This window comes from Lissotriton vulgaris, chromosome 2_1, assembly GCF_964263255.1.
Source record: "Lissotriton vulgaris chromosome 2_1, aLisVul1.2, whole genome shotgun sequence".
In the NCBI taxonomy this organism is placed as follows: Eukaryota; Metazoa; Chordata; class Amphibia; order Caudata; family Salamandridae; genus Lissotriton; species Lissotriton vulgaris.
The window spans coordinates 811,265,001-811,279,198 of record NC_141687.1 but is presented as its reverse complement, the minus strand read 5'-3'; the positions used below and the strand labels follow the sequence as shown (position 1 = coordinate 811,279,198).

The 14,198-nt window shown below is 41.6% G+C and overlaps 1 protein-coding gene across 1 annotated transcript in view; it reads right to left on the bottom strand.

The window, feature by feature from the left end:
* Window positions 1-14,198, bottom strand: part of AGPS (alkylglycerone phosphate synthase) — a 760,022-nt gene that overhangs the window by 642,297 nt on the left and 103,527 nt on the right. The window lies entirely within an intron of this gene.

Here is a 14,198-nt window from a genome sequence, read left to right as displayed (position 1 = left end):
TACACAGTATCCACAACATGATGAAATATGTGATTTTAAGGAGGTGCCACAGTGCAACATCCTAAATCTCCCGCGACCTAAGCTAAAATCGAACTTCCTTCTGAAATGACCATCGGCACACTATAGAGAAATGCTACTATCCTACATCTCATGTTGAGCTAGATGATGCCCTTGAAGATGTTCCAGATTGGCTAATGTCTGCAATTGGGCCAAAGGAATTGCTACCAACATCTGTGAGCTGCAGGGGCTCCAAACAAAGTAGTGCGACATGCATGCACTCCATGCAGGGCGGACCCCTTCAGTTGGCATGTAAGTTCTGCAGTGTCAGGGAGTCAGCCTGGGCCTGCGCTCCGAACTGGGAAGGGACCAGAAGACCAATGACCGATGCTGGAAGAGGTTGAGGCCTGGGCTGTCGAGGTGGATTTTCGGTCTCGACTGGGCCCCTTGGGCGGAGTGCTGACCTTTGCCTTCGGATTGGGCAGAGTATGTTGTGCAGGGGCAGTAGTACTCACACACTGACCCGATGGAATACAGTCATCTGAGTCGTCTGCCTCGGATACGATCTGGAGCTCCAGAGAGTCTTCTTCGGGAACGAGGGGAACCTCTTCGTCGAAGATATCCTCCGGTGCTGGGGCCGATCTCCTCATCTCGTGTCGACGGGCCCTCCGATACCGGATGGTTTTCTTCGATCGGAGGGATGCACAAGCTGTGCAGGTCGACTCGTCGTGTTCCGGTGATAGGCAGAGGTTGCAGACCTCGTGGTGATCGCTATGTGGGAATTTTGCCTGGTATTCTGGGCATTTCTTGAACGGAGTTCTTTCCATGTGGTGTAGGCCGCATGGCGTCGATAGGCCTAACGGCCCACTTCGATGACCGGAATGGAAGTTATGTCGTCGAAAAAGCCTTGTCTTCGTTGTCGAAGGTAGTTTGTTGAAGTTTTGGAAGTTCTGCGCTTCAAATTTGCTGAAAAATGTTTTTCTGGCCGGAGCGGAGAAACTTTCATCCGAACCCAGTGGCGGAAAAAAACAATCTAAGGATGGAGTCGATGCCCATGCGCACTGTTTTCCAAGGGAGGAGTCATCTATCTGATGACTACAAAGACTTCTTCCAAGACAACAACAACCTGCAATCATCCGAGCCCAACACCAGGTGACGGTCTAATGCTAAGGTGTACAATCTGCAGCTCATATGACTCGAACACTGAGGCCTCTGAAAGAGCACTTCGAAGACAAATGAAGGGGGGTGGCTTGATCCTTAACAGCACTGAGGCATCAATAGCCCCGTAGACCTGCTGGTCCAGCACTGTGTACAAAGGCCAGGTTAACTAAAGGCGTGCGCGCCTGCCGTCCTGTACCAAATTGTGAACCAATCAAGTCTCCAAAAGAATACAGGGGTGTGGGTGCCTGGCACTATAGACTAGAGATAGATCCAGACAAAAAAAGTTGCTGAACAGCCCAGGCAATTTTTTTTTTGTTTAAGTCGTCTGCCCATACCCCGGAGCTCCAGAGAAAGCATGAAAATTACATGAGAAGCAAGGAGGGCGAAGAAACATGGGCTGAACAAGATATCAAAAGCTTACTAAAGGAAATGAAAGGCAGTACGCCCGCAATAGATTTCAAGATTGACAACCTGACAAAGCGACTTCAGGACATGAAAGACTGGCTGGATAAAGAAAATACACACATGGATTTGGCAGCGAACCAGATTTCTGACACGGACGATGATGCAGCTGCACAAACGAAATTTAAAAAGGAAATTACCACAGATCAGAAATGAAGAATTATGATTTGGAAGTTCGCTCCCACAGAAGCAACAACCGCATTTTTGGCATTCCTGAGATGTGATGGGCTGAACAGAGGAGTACCGTGATAGAATGCTCCTAGACCGGTTTGATCAAACAAACCTTTCACAGCTCTTTGTGGTTGAATGAATGCACTGCATGCTGTTCCATAGATCAGTCCCTGGAGCCCCACTAAGCCTCATCATTGCCAAACTAAAACTACAGAGACTGGGAAAAGATATTCAAAATGGCAAGCGGAAAGAGAGACATTCGATATACTAGAGACGCAATCACATTCTACCAAGACCTCACACAAACAATCAAGTAGCTCAAGTCAGGAAAAAGCTGCAAAGTACGGATGCCCAGTACACAATAATCTACCCTGAGAGACTTAAGTTCATGGTCCAAGAGAAAACTCATATTTGCATACCTTCAAGCAGCCTCAGGAATCATAAAAAAACACTCAGCAGCACAGTGTAAAGGAAATGGAACTTTGAGCCCAACGTAAAACGAACAGGTCAGCGATGTGGAATCAACTTCCTATCATTCTTACGGCTCTTGGCTAGGACTAAATTTTGTTACTTATAAGACTCCGACTGCTAAAAATGAGAAAAATGAAGTGTGCAGGACTTGTGTCTTTGTTATCCTAATAGGCCAAAGTGTAATGCAAGATATGGAACCTCTCGAGTTCCGGTGGGCTAAACAATGCACTAACTAAAGCAATGCCAAGTTTACCTTTGACGCCATTCACAAACATCATCAGAATGCACAGCATCAACATGCTCACCTATGCAGACGGCACACAACTAATACTGTCCCTCACAGACAAGATGCCCAGGACAAGAATCAACTCCTTTCCTGAAGGGAAAAATAAGAAATTATACAGCTAGATGGAATCTGTAAATGTGGGTTAGGAACTAGAAATGATATTTTGCACACATTTGTTGGCTGCATTTCGGTTTTTGTTTTTATGTCCAATTTTTTAAAAATACGAAATAAGGTCACAAGCCCAAGCAGTAGCCTTACTCACAGAAATGCCAAAGCTTGATATTCTCATTGCTCTGGGAAATTATATGAAAGCCATAAAATGTTTCGTAAGGGAGAAACTGAAGGGGTGTTAGTGAGTTTAATCTTGTTTTTAGTCTTCCTTTTCCCTCTTATTATTTTTTTTATAATAATTTATGAATTTTAAAGGATTGAATTGATCTGGGATTGTATGTCAGTGCCATTGTGGATAGGATGGGGGTGAAGTATATTTTTATCAAGTGTTATTATTGGTAATGTTATTGTTAAAGAATGTATACTGTTATTAATTGTTCTGGGTTCCCATTGTGTTTAAAGACTATGGTCTAAATAAAGAGTTTTTTCATTCATTCAACTCTTCTATCTACATGACCACACCAGGATGAAGTCAGACTGCTCCAAACTCAACTCAGACAAAACTAAAGTAATGATTTTCGAAAGAAGACCTTGATGTGGTACTCCACCTGGTGCCTAATGTTTGGATGCGCATAGGCTGGTCTTGTGTTCTGGATTGACTTTGGAGTGTGCACCTGAGGTATCACTCTCTGCCTCTTGGAGTGTGAAAGTTAAAGATCAGATCAAGCATCCTCTAAACTTAGAGGATGACCCTCTGGGCACAACAGTGATCGCTAATCAGCGATTATATCATTATCTGTCAGATAAATATCCAATAAGTACTCCTTAACACCTTGGCTGCTAGAGGTTCCCCCCCCCCCCGGTGCTGCACTCTCAGATTTACCATTGTTCATGACGAGCTCAGCTCGTCATCAGCACAGCTCAACTGTGCCTCATGACGAGCTGAGCTCGTCATGAGCATGGAAGGGGTTAAGTTGAATTAAACTGTAAATTTATTCAGAGATATATCATATGCTTCTTCTTCTGTGCATTGTATCTCTTCTTCATAAATGTATGTACAATATTTATAAAGCATTCCCAATGAATTTCATGCACAGATGTGCACTTTTCAGGGAGATCTCTAAATCAAAAATCCAAGTGTTCACTATGGAATTATTGGCTTTCACCTTGTACCAAAGCTACTTCAAATGGGACAACGAACATAACTTACAGCTCACTGGCACTTCAATGGGCAATTGTGCCACCCCAGTATATGCTAATACCTTTATGAATATCTTTGAGAATAAATACATCCTCAATCAAGAATCCTGGAAGAAAAATGCACTGTTATTTCTCAGATTCATAGATGACATCTTTGTACTGTGGCAGGGTACTCATCCAGATCTTCTAACAGCATTGGAACAACTCAATACCATCAATGAATGGATTCAATTTACATATCTCATTGACAACTCTTCAATTGCATACTTGGACGTACTATTGACCCGCAGAGGCAATAAAATTGAAACCAACTTATACAAAAAACCTACAGATCAGAACAATCTACTTCATTATTAAAGCTTTCACCAATTCCTGTTAAAAAACAATTTACCAACATCTCAATCGTACAGAGTGAAACGCATAGTGTCAGATCCAAGAGAATTACAAATTCAAACTCAAAACATGATCTCTAGGTTCGAGGAACGAGGATATCCTAAACAAATTCATGAACAAGCTGAACAAAAATGTACGCTAAAAACAAGAAATGATTTACTCAAACAGACACCAAAGACAAAATCATTGAAAACAGTAATTGTATCAAAATATTCGACTCATAGTCAACAATACAAACGGATTATCAAAACACATTGGCCATTACTCACGGGGGAACCGGACTTCAAAGAGATCATTGCTAAACAACCAACAAATGGATACACCAGAAGCAAAAATATTCAAGACCTACTAAAAAATCCAACTGATACAGCGATGAATAATCATAAGGGGACAAACCCCTTGCTATAATTGCAGTAACTGTAATAACATCATAAGAGGGAATACCATCAAACACCCCATGAGAGGAACACCAATTAAATTGAAAACCACAACCACATGTGATTCAACCAATGTGATTTACTTGTTAAAATGTCCATGCGGACTAGTATACGTGGGCAAAACAACCAGGAAAATCAAGACACGTGTATCAGAACACAAAAGCAATATAAGAACCAATAATACCAAGTCCACCGTTGCTACACATTTCAATGAAAGACATCATAACATATATCAACTTAAATTTGTTGTGCTGGAAGTGATGGAGAGACTTCCTGGTAGAGATTTCAAAAGAACCTTACTACAGAGAGAAAATCATTGGATTTATTTATTAAACTCGATGAAACCGAACTGACTCAATGACCACCTGGAATTCGGCTGCTATCTATAAAGACTGGTATATACAACACAAGACTGACCATTCACTCAGAGTAATATTTTTCATGATTTGGAACACTCCATTGATAACCATGGTTTCACGAAGATTTTTCATTGGTTTTTCTTTTTGTTCTCATTTCGTTTTGTATTTTCACTGTTCATTTGAAATTTAACTAACTTTATATACATTTTGGTCCTCCTCTAACAAGGACATAATAGCACATTATTAACGCACTTATGTACGTTGATTGATTAGGCTTTTAGCACCTTTGGCGTCACATAGGACATCATAGTCGCTTACTAACTATACACACTCACCTACACCATTCAAAGATGGCGCCGGTTTGAGGAACCGGAAGAGAAGAGTCCTATTTCTAGTTCCAAACAATCACACTAACGTGCATGCCGGTTGATTCACGATCACGACACGAACGCCACGGACTAACAGCACATGTGCTATACAACATTGAACGGCAGGTAAGAAGCGCTGTTACCCCCCATTCATTTTTATTTCACAACACCAACACATGGAATTCTTTTCACCGTGTGCACTTTATTACTATTATTTGGTCGGATCACTCTCGCGCTCACAACGCGGTTAAACCGCCATCACGCGACCTGTTAGTAATGATCATTTTTGCACAACTCACGAATATTACTATTTCTTCACAACCTTCACATTTAAAGACGATAACTTTCTTAAATCGATCTAAGGTCAGCCTCACAATTGTATTAACATGAATTGATTTTTTAGTGCACAATCTCTCGCATCACTCGTTAATTACCGGCAAGCCCACAAACGCTGAATGCCGAAAGTATGTCACAGATTAAATCTGGTCACATTATTAACCTCGAACAAAGTATTGTATATTATCCTCATGAGAGTCATTGGTTTTTTGATTTAGAGATTCCCCTGAAGAAGTGCATATCTGTGCATGAAATGCATTGGGAATGCCATATAAACATTGTACATAAATTTATGAAGAAGAGATTCAATGCCCAGAAGAAGAAGCATATGATATATCTCTGAATAAATTTACAGTTTAATTCAACTTTAGGAGTACTTATTTGAATATTTATCTGGTGGATAACGATATAATCGTTGATTAGCGATCACTGTTGTACCCAGAGGGTCATCCTCTAAGTTTAGAGGATGCTTGATCTGTACTACACGTGGGCCCACACCCACCACCATCACCCAAGCAAGATACCTAGAAATAATCTGGACAACAAGCTCAATCCAGGTCAACTCCGTTGCCACAACATGCTTCCATATCCTGAAGACGCTACCAAAGATCTTGAAGTGGCAACCAGAACACACCAGTAAAACAGTCAAAGACCCTCATAACCAGTAGATTGGACTACAGCAACACACTATACACTGGAATCACCAAATAGCTCCTGAACAGACTCCAAACTATTCAGAATGCAACAGACAGACCCTACTGTGCCACACCCACATTAACACACACCTCAGGAAACTCCACTGGCTCTGCCTTCAAAGCTACTTGAAACTGTTGTAATTACAATTCTCAAACTCGGTAAGGCAACCTCATCTAGGCGACTCATATGAGCCCACTTTCCTTGATAAATGTGGGCAATAACATTTTGGTGAAATGTACTGGCAAAGTGATCCTACAACTACTCCATGGTTTGTTTCATCCACATCAGTCTGGGTTCATTCCGGGCAGGTCAACAGCCGAAATCTACGAACACTATTCGTAGTTACACATCAAATAGACCCAGAGGTACAGGCAGTGGTCACTAAAGCTTTTGGATTCACTGAATGGCCTTGTTTACTAGCTGTAATTGAAATAATGGGCATTGGTAAAGTCATGGTAAAAAGGATCAAACTACAACAATCCTAATAGCTAGAAAAATTTAAATAATCAATTATCTACCCCCATTACAATTAAACTACGTACTATATACTATACATGGGTGCCCTATGCTGCCAACCTATGTGCAATAGCAATAGATCCCCTCCACATATACTTAGAAATTTGCACCCCTGCAGAGGGATCAAATTTGAGGACCGCAGAGTGCTGGTATTGATATACACCGATTACATTCTCCTACTAGCCAAGGCTCCAGATGTTAATCTAAACCATATAATTAGAAACATTGTCTAATATGGTAGATGGACAGGACTGCTTATTAACCGGTCGAAACTGATCTTGCTCCCTCTTACAAGGGTCACTTGCCTCCCGGGTCAGATTTTCCTTGTAGTGTGCCAGGATCAGTCTGTTCAGTATATGGCCGTACAATATCGCTGAGGAACAGATATCACCAGAAGGGAACATTTGCAATGGAATAATATTCACCCAGATATAGAAATGGAGCAGACAGGCAATATCATTGGCATGCAAGGTAGTTCTCATGAAAATGGTGATATTGCCCAGACTGCTGTATCTTCTCCAACATTCTCAACCTGCTAAACAGAAAAATCTTTGAACAGCTAAACTCCCTTCTGGTTAAACTCGCTTGAGCTTGAAACAGCTGGAGCACACTGCAGTTGCCATAGAAAAATGGGGGACTTGCTGCTCCTACTTTTGAGATGTTTTATTTGGTAGCTCAAGCACAGTTTGCCCCACACATTGTTTCACAATCACAGACACTCCCCACCTTTTGAGTAGAGGGAACTGGTTCATCCAATACCACTGCACCCAATAATAATAAAAAAGGCTTGAATATCTACCAATGAGATCCACACAGTAGAATGTACAGGTTATGGGTCTGGGCTAGGCTGACTGAGATCTGCAAGTCTGACAAGGTGTACAATGCAATTACTGCACAACACACGTATCTAAGTTTCAAACTAACCATCTGCGATAAAGCCACTAGGTACCAGACAACTGAGCACTCTAGGTGGCACAAACACCTATAAAAAATGTCTTTGTTTAACGGAGTTTGCTGCTACAGCCCGTTCACTCCCTAGATGTTAGCTATAGTGAAGGCTGCATACATGGGCGTAGGAAGTGTGGGGGACGCGGGGGATATATCCCCCCAGATTTTGGAATGGGAGAGACACGGGGGACAAGGGTGGGTGAACGAGGGGACAAAAGAATTTCCCCTCTCCCTTCTGTTATTCGCAGGGCCATTAGTTCAGAAATCGCTACCCAGTGACCTGCCTGGAGTCAAAGAGACCACCCGCTCTCTGGCTTTTGTTATGCTGCAGTAAGGCTTGGAGTTCTGGGAAGCCTAGAGAAGACAAGGACAGTGTCCACTTCTCCTGATTTTCCTCTGGCAGCTGCCCTCCTCCCCTCTCTCTATTTCTCTCTTTATTCCTCCATCTCTTTCTGTCTCTGTCTCGCTTCTCCTTAAGTGCTGATTTCAAGAGACAGCTCTTACGTACTCTGTCTTGCCTCTCCTTTTCTTTATTTGTTCCCCTAAGAAATAGATCCAAAAAAGGCGCAACACTTTGGCTGGAAATGTCCTCATTTACTGACTGTTTTCTATTTTAAAGAAAAACCTCGGGACGGAGGGAAAAATAATTAAATACCTAAATAAAGCAATACAGAGTGGTCAGCAGACAGGTCAGATTGCTATTTACACCCACACAGATTAGTGCCACTTTACAGAATTTGCCAGTGAAAGCGCTACTTTCTTTTAATCTTCTTTTCTTTGAACAACATTGTTTTCCCAGGGTGGGGAAGTGCACCATTCCTAAAGGGACTGCAATACCTGGTTGATGGGAGGAATGGAAATGTTTAATATGATAGTTTTCACCTGCTTTAATTATTTTAGCTTATAAAATGTGTACTCTGTGTTCGGGGTTGTGGTCTTTTTTAAACCAAACTGCTTATATTTTGAAAGGATATAAGCAATGGACTTTGAAACTGGTCCGTTCCTGGTCCTGTAGCTATGTCCTGAACTTTTCAGGCAAAATCACTGATTGCTGAAGAATGAGTTTAAAACTATTAAGGTAACCATGTTGTTCCCGATTATATTTCACATGCTTTGCTAATTCTTGCATTCCCTATGAGTGTTTTATTTTTCCAGGGTGGTGTTAATTTTTTTTCTGGCAGCATTTTACTGTTGTCTATTTATTTTTATTTATAAAGTTTTATATAGCGCGAACAAGATCCCGAAGGACATCAGAGCGCTTTACAATAAGTTGGTGGTGTCTAGTGCATAATTTGAAATTAGTCGCAGCACAATTGAGTTGTAGCTGAAGGCAGTGCGAGTTTCTCTCAGTGGGGCAGTAAGGCATGCAGTGTGGGAGAGGATGTGACACTCTGGCCAGAGCTGCTGAATTTGGAACTGGAGAACCATTTTCAGCCTTCACGACCAGTCCACCCGACCACACTCCTGACAGAGCTTATTCCGATGCTACACCTTAGAAGGCCTGATAGACCTTAGAAGCCCTGGCATCTTAGCACCCGCAGGTGGACCCTAACGGTGGAAAGTGTGACTTAACCTTGAAGGCCTGTCCACCATAATCAATACTGCAGTTCACCCCCAGTCTTGTGGGCAGGCATACGAAGACGCACAACCTAGATCGACAGTGACTGTCACTGAGGTCACAAGATCCTTGAGGCCAGTCCATCACACCCATTGGTACCTCCATTGGCCTTTTTTAGGAGTAGTAGTTCAACTTACCAGGGGTTGGCAATGAAGTATTTGCATGCACACCAAACATAGGGGGTGATTATAATGGCGGTGGGACCGCCACGTCACCACATCAGTGGCGGTCCCACCGACATCTATGACTGCATCACCACCCACCATATTACAATGGCGGGTGGTTCCCTGGCAGTCAGAAAGACCAACCGCCTCGCACGAGACTGGCTCTTTGAGCCCACCAGTGCAGCGGAGGGGCTCGTGGTTCCTACAATGCTGGTGGTGCCTACCAGGCACCACAGTTGGGATTACGATATCCCTTGACCGCCAGCATATCCATGGCGGTTCACCCGCCATGGAAAAGTTGGCAGAAAGGGACATTGGGGGCCTGTAGCAGGACCCTTTCCCCCCCAACCCCCAGATATGGGACCTGGGGGGAATCTAAGATGCCCCCTTACATATCACTGCACCATGTGGCAGGCAACGCATTGTGCCTGCCATATAGTGCAGAGATATATGTAACATGTCTCTTTTTTACATTGCGGCAGATGATGCAGCCAGCAGCACCTGCTGAAATGTAAAAGATAGGCATTACAATGCGTCCACCACCACGGCGGTCGCAATGCCTATCATGGGGCCGCCACCTTGAAGGCTAGCGGTCTCATTCCCCGATTCGATGGTGGACGGACTGAAGTCCGCCTGCCAATGTAATCAGCCCGTAAGTTTGCAAACTTCATGGTCTCTGCTTCATGCAAAAACACTTTTAACATGTGCAGCCTGCTTTCGGGCCACTGAAGTTATGCAGCAATGGAGGCCAAAATTATGTTGCAGTGTTGACTAAATTATGCAACAAAAGGCTTCAGCGTAATGCGGTACATTTTATGATACTTTATTATTTTGACATATTTATACATACCAACAGCCTCTGCAAAGCTTTTGCCTCATTAGTACCTGTGTAACATACAAATGCAGCAGTGGGAAAGATGACCAGTCAACCTTTGAAAAGGGCCCTACACTTCACAGCAACATAAGTCACATTTCTTTTAGTAATTTTTGATCTGTTCGTGCTACAAAATTGTTTTGAGTGAAATCGTTTGATTATGCAGCAGATGATGTATTATTTGGCAAATATGAATCAGCCATGGTTAAGTGGAAAACATTTTTCCACTTAACTTAATTTTGCCCCAGCATTGTAGTTTATCAATTTGTAAGTTCCCCAAACCCAATAGTCTAGTAGTTTGGGCACAATTTGCATGTTAAAAACAGTCCTACAACACAGGGCTACTTTTAAACTGACCTCAGGCTTCAGCAGTGCACACCTGCAAACGTAGAAAGGGCTGCTGGCCTCTAAACTGCCATGCCCTATTATATTCAATGGACTTAAAGGTAGTTCTAATCCCCCTGCCCTATTATGTACTAGGGCCTTATAGGAGAGGTCATGCCAATTATAGAGGGTACCCTAACCCATAGTGCACCCGTGTGTATGAAGGTGTTTTCACAGTATATTTAAGTGTCTCTTTTAGAATAGCACTGGCCATGGGCCTGGTTAAGCAGAGCCCAGGGTCAGTTAGAGTCAGGTACCAGTCAGCAAAAAGTTGGAGCGTGCCCAGGGCACAGGATGGCTTTGCAACACTAGAGAAGCACAAACTCAGAATTTAAAACGTAACACCACGGTTGGGGGGGTTCTCTTTAATAATCAGAATTGATTTCTATCCTAATCAACCCATTTCCCAACATAAGGATGAATAAAGAGTGGGGAAAAATCATAACGTTCTAATCTATACCTTGAAGTTATCATTCAGCTCTTTGATGACGGTTAATAGCTCACTGTTAAATGTTAGGATTTTAACTTATGAACTGCAAATACCAAAAGAATCTCTCAGACAAAAGCAGTAACTCACTGACCTATTTACATGATATGCATTTTGTGATCTGCATGGTATACGTTCTTTGCAGCAGGCATATTACCCCACATAAACTTCCACTAGATAAACCTCCGATCTCTCTCAATAAAGAACATTAATCACCAAAGTTATCTTCACATTTTTTTTGTTGCCTGAAACCAGGAATGCAGCAGCAGGTACTATTAAAACCATAATGCACTTGCAAATACGATGCCCCCACCCTAAGTCAGCGTCCTTTGTTTGCTTGGTGCATGAAGATGCAAGATTCATATACATGTTTTTTTAACATTTGGTCTGATTACTATATGAATGTAATTAACAATAAAGCATACATGCAAACTGTGTCTACATGCCTGCTTTTCTCAATATGTCACTTTAAAAGTATGCAATTGTATTTGTTTAACGGGCGGTGATTTGTATAGGGTCATTGGAAAGTCCACAAGATTGCCCCTGTCCCCCCCAGAATTGTAGTGTCTCCTATGCCCCTGGCTTCATAGGACCATAGGCGAGCTGTATCCACCACAACCAGACGTTGCGGAAATGTGGAAAATACTAACCATGATAAAAAACAAATGTTCTCTCTGCTAAGCGGATTTCAAGTATGTACAATGTTGCATTAAACGATATAAACATGCAGGGCCATAATGTAGAGGAACAACGTGTCCAGGCGGTATAGCATGATGTGGTTTAGAGAAAAGATTCACTTTCATGGGGGGAGGGGGGGGGGGGCTTAAAACGACTATGGAATGGGGAATAGCTGGCGCTGTCCCCGCTTGTTGGGTTATGTGAAGAAAATGACAAAATGATATGGAAAATATCTAGCAGTGGCTTCATTGCATGGGAAGCGGAGAGTTGCCATGTCACCTGAAAAGGAACCCCCCCCCCCCCTACGGACAAGGACTGGCTTGAAGACCTGGCCATGAGCAATGAGCAGGGTGAGGTTTATGCCTATCTCCTTCCGAGTACAGCATAGCCTAGGGACATCTGGGGTCCTCTTCATACATACTTCTCTGGCCTGAACACGTAATCAAGTCTCTGACATAAAGCCACACACTCATGATCATATGGGAATTCTCAATAGGAGGAGCAAGCAGTGAAAATGACCATGTAACTGTGATACTGTTGCAATCTGCATGTATTGTGCTCTATACATAGTTTAACGACTGTCGGATATATATCTAAAGCATGGCAGGTGGATGTACATGTACATTTTGCCAATAATTATTAAAAAAGTTTAAAAATTAGCTTTGTGTATTTAAACATAAATTGGTTTACTTAGTAACAGAAATTGTAGGAGTATATAGAGCTTACTACCCAGGACGAGGCTTGAAGCACTTTTCGGCGAGTAGTATGCTACTCTGGAACTCAAAATGGATTAGTGATGGATTAGTATAGGAAAATCTAAGTTGTTAATTTGAGCAGTGGACATTGAAGTCTGTTAATTGGATTGATTAGGATAAGTGAGGGAAGAGTTTAGAAAGGGTTATTAGGATGATCATAGTAGTAAAATTAGGTTTGGATGATTCAAAGGAAGGATAGAGGAGAAAAAGTCTAGAAGGGTTATTCAGGAGATCAAAGTGGTACAATGAGGTTTTGGATAAGTCAAAGAGGATATTATGAAAGAGGTATCGGATTAGACATTAGTGAACTGGAGAGAGTAGAAGGTTATTTTCATTTTATTTGTATTTTTTCTAAAGTAGGATTAGAGTAACAAATATACAGACACATACCTACATAGAACTTTATATATGCATATAGAAAATAATAAACAGAAATGAAGCTGTAGTATGTAATGTCCCATATGTATATGTATGGATAAACAGAAACTCAGACTTTCAAGTGTTGCTGTACATAAAGCGAATTTCTTAAGGTCTTTCATTTTTTTAACTGTATGGTTTTTTATATTTATTTTATGTTTTCACAATATTTCATTAGTGAAGTACTTATAGATGCAATCGTTATGATAATATTTACAAATTGTGATGGATAAAATAAAAATAAAACGGAGAAGCATAAGCATGTAATCAAATAATGTATATGATTTATCACATATTGTGATTGATCAAATAAATTAAAGACCCATTAGCACATAATCCTATAACTTATATGTAAGCTGTACAGTGACCTATATGCATGTGAGGCATAAAAGAATGTATATATGTTTATCACAAGTAATGTATACATTTGTTAAGCAGACCTATAAGAATATCTATATATTCTACTTAACTGAATATCCAATGGACGGAGAAAAACAAGTGAACCAGATGACACAAATGATGCCTTAGTTACCTCATCTTCATTAAGATAATTGGGTAAATCTCCAAAAACAGATTGTGCAGAGTCTGGCGCCACAATAGGTAGCACATCTGGTACATATCTTTGCATCTTATTTCAGTCATGTTTATATTTTGCTAGTTTTTGGCGTGGTCTCATTCCCAGCATTTGAAATATCTATGCACGTTTTTCCCCTGAGCAGGGTATAACCAAGTAGATTTATAGATAAATTACCAGGTCAACGAGACACGTGCACCCACACTCGGATATGAACATACATAAATAACCACGCTTGGCTGATGAAAGCTGCCGATTGCACATGAGCAAACTTGGTTACAGCACGAACGCTGAAAACGAAAGGCGGGCATACACAATGACCCTAAAAAAGTAGG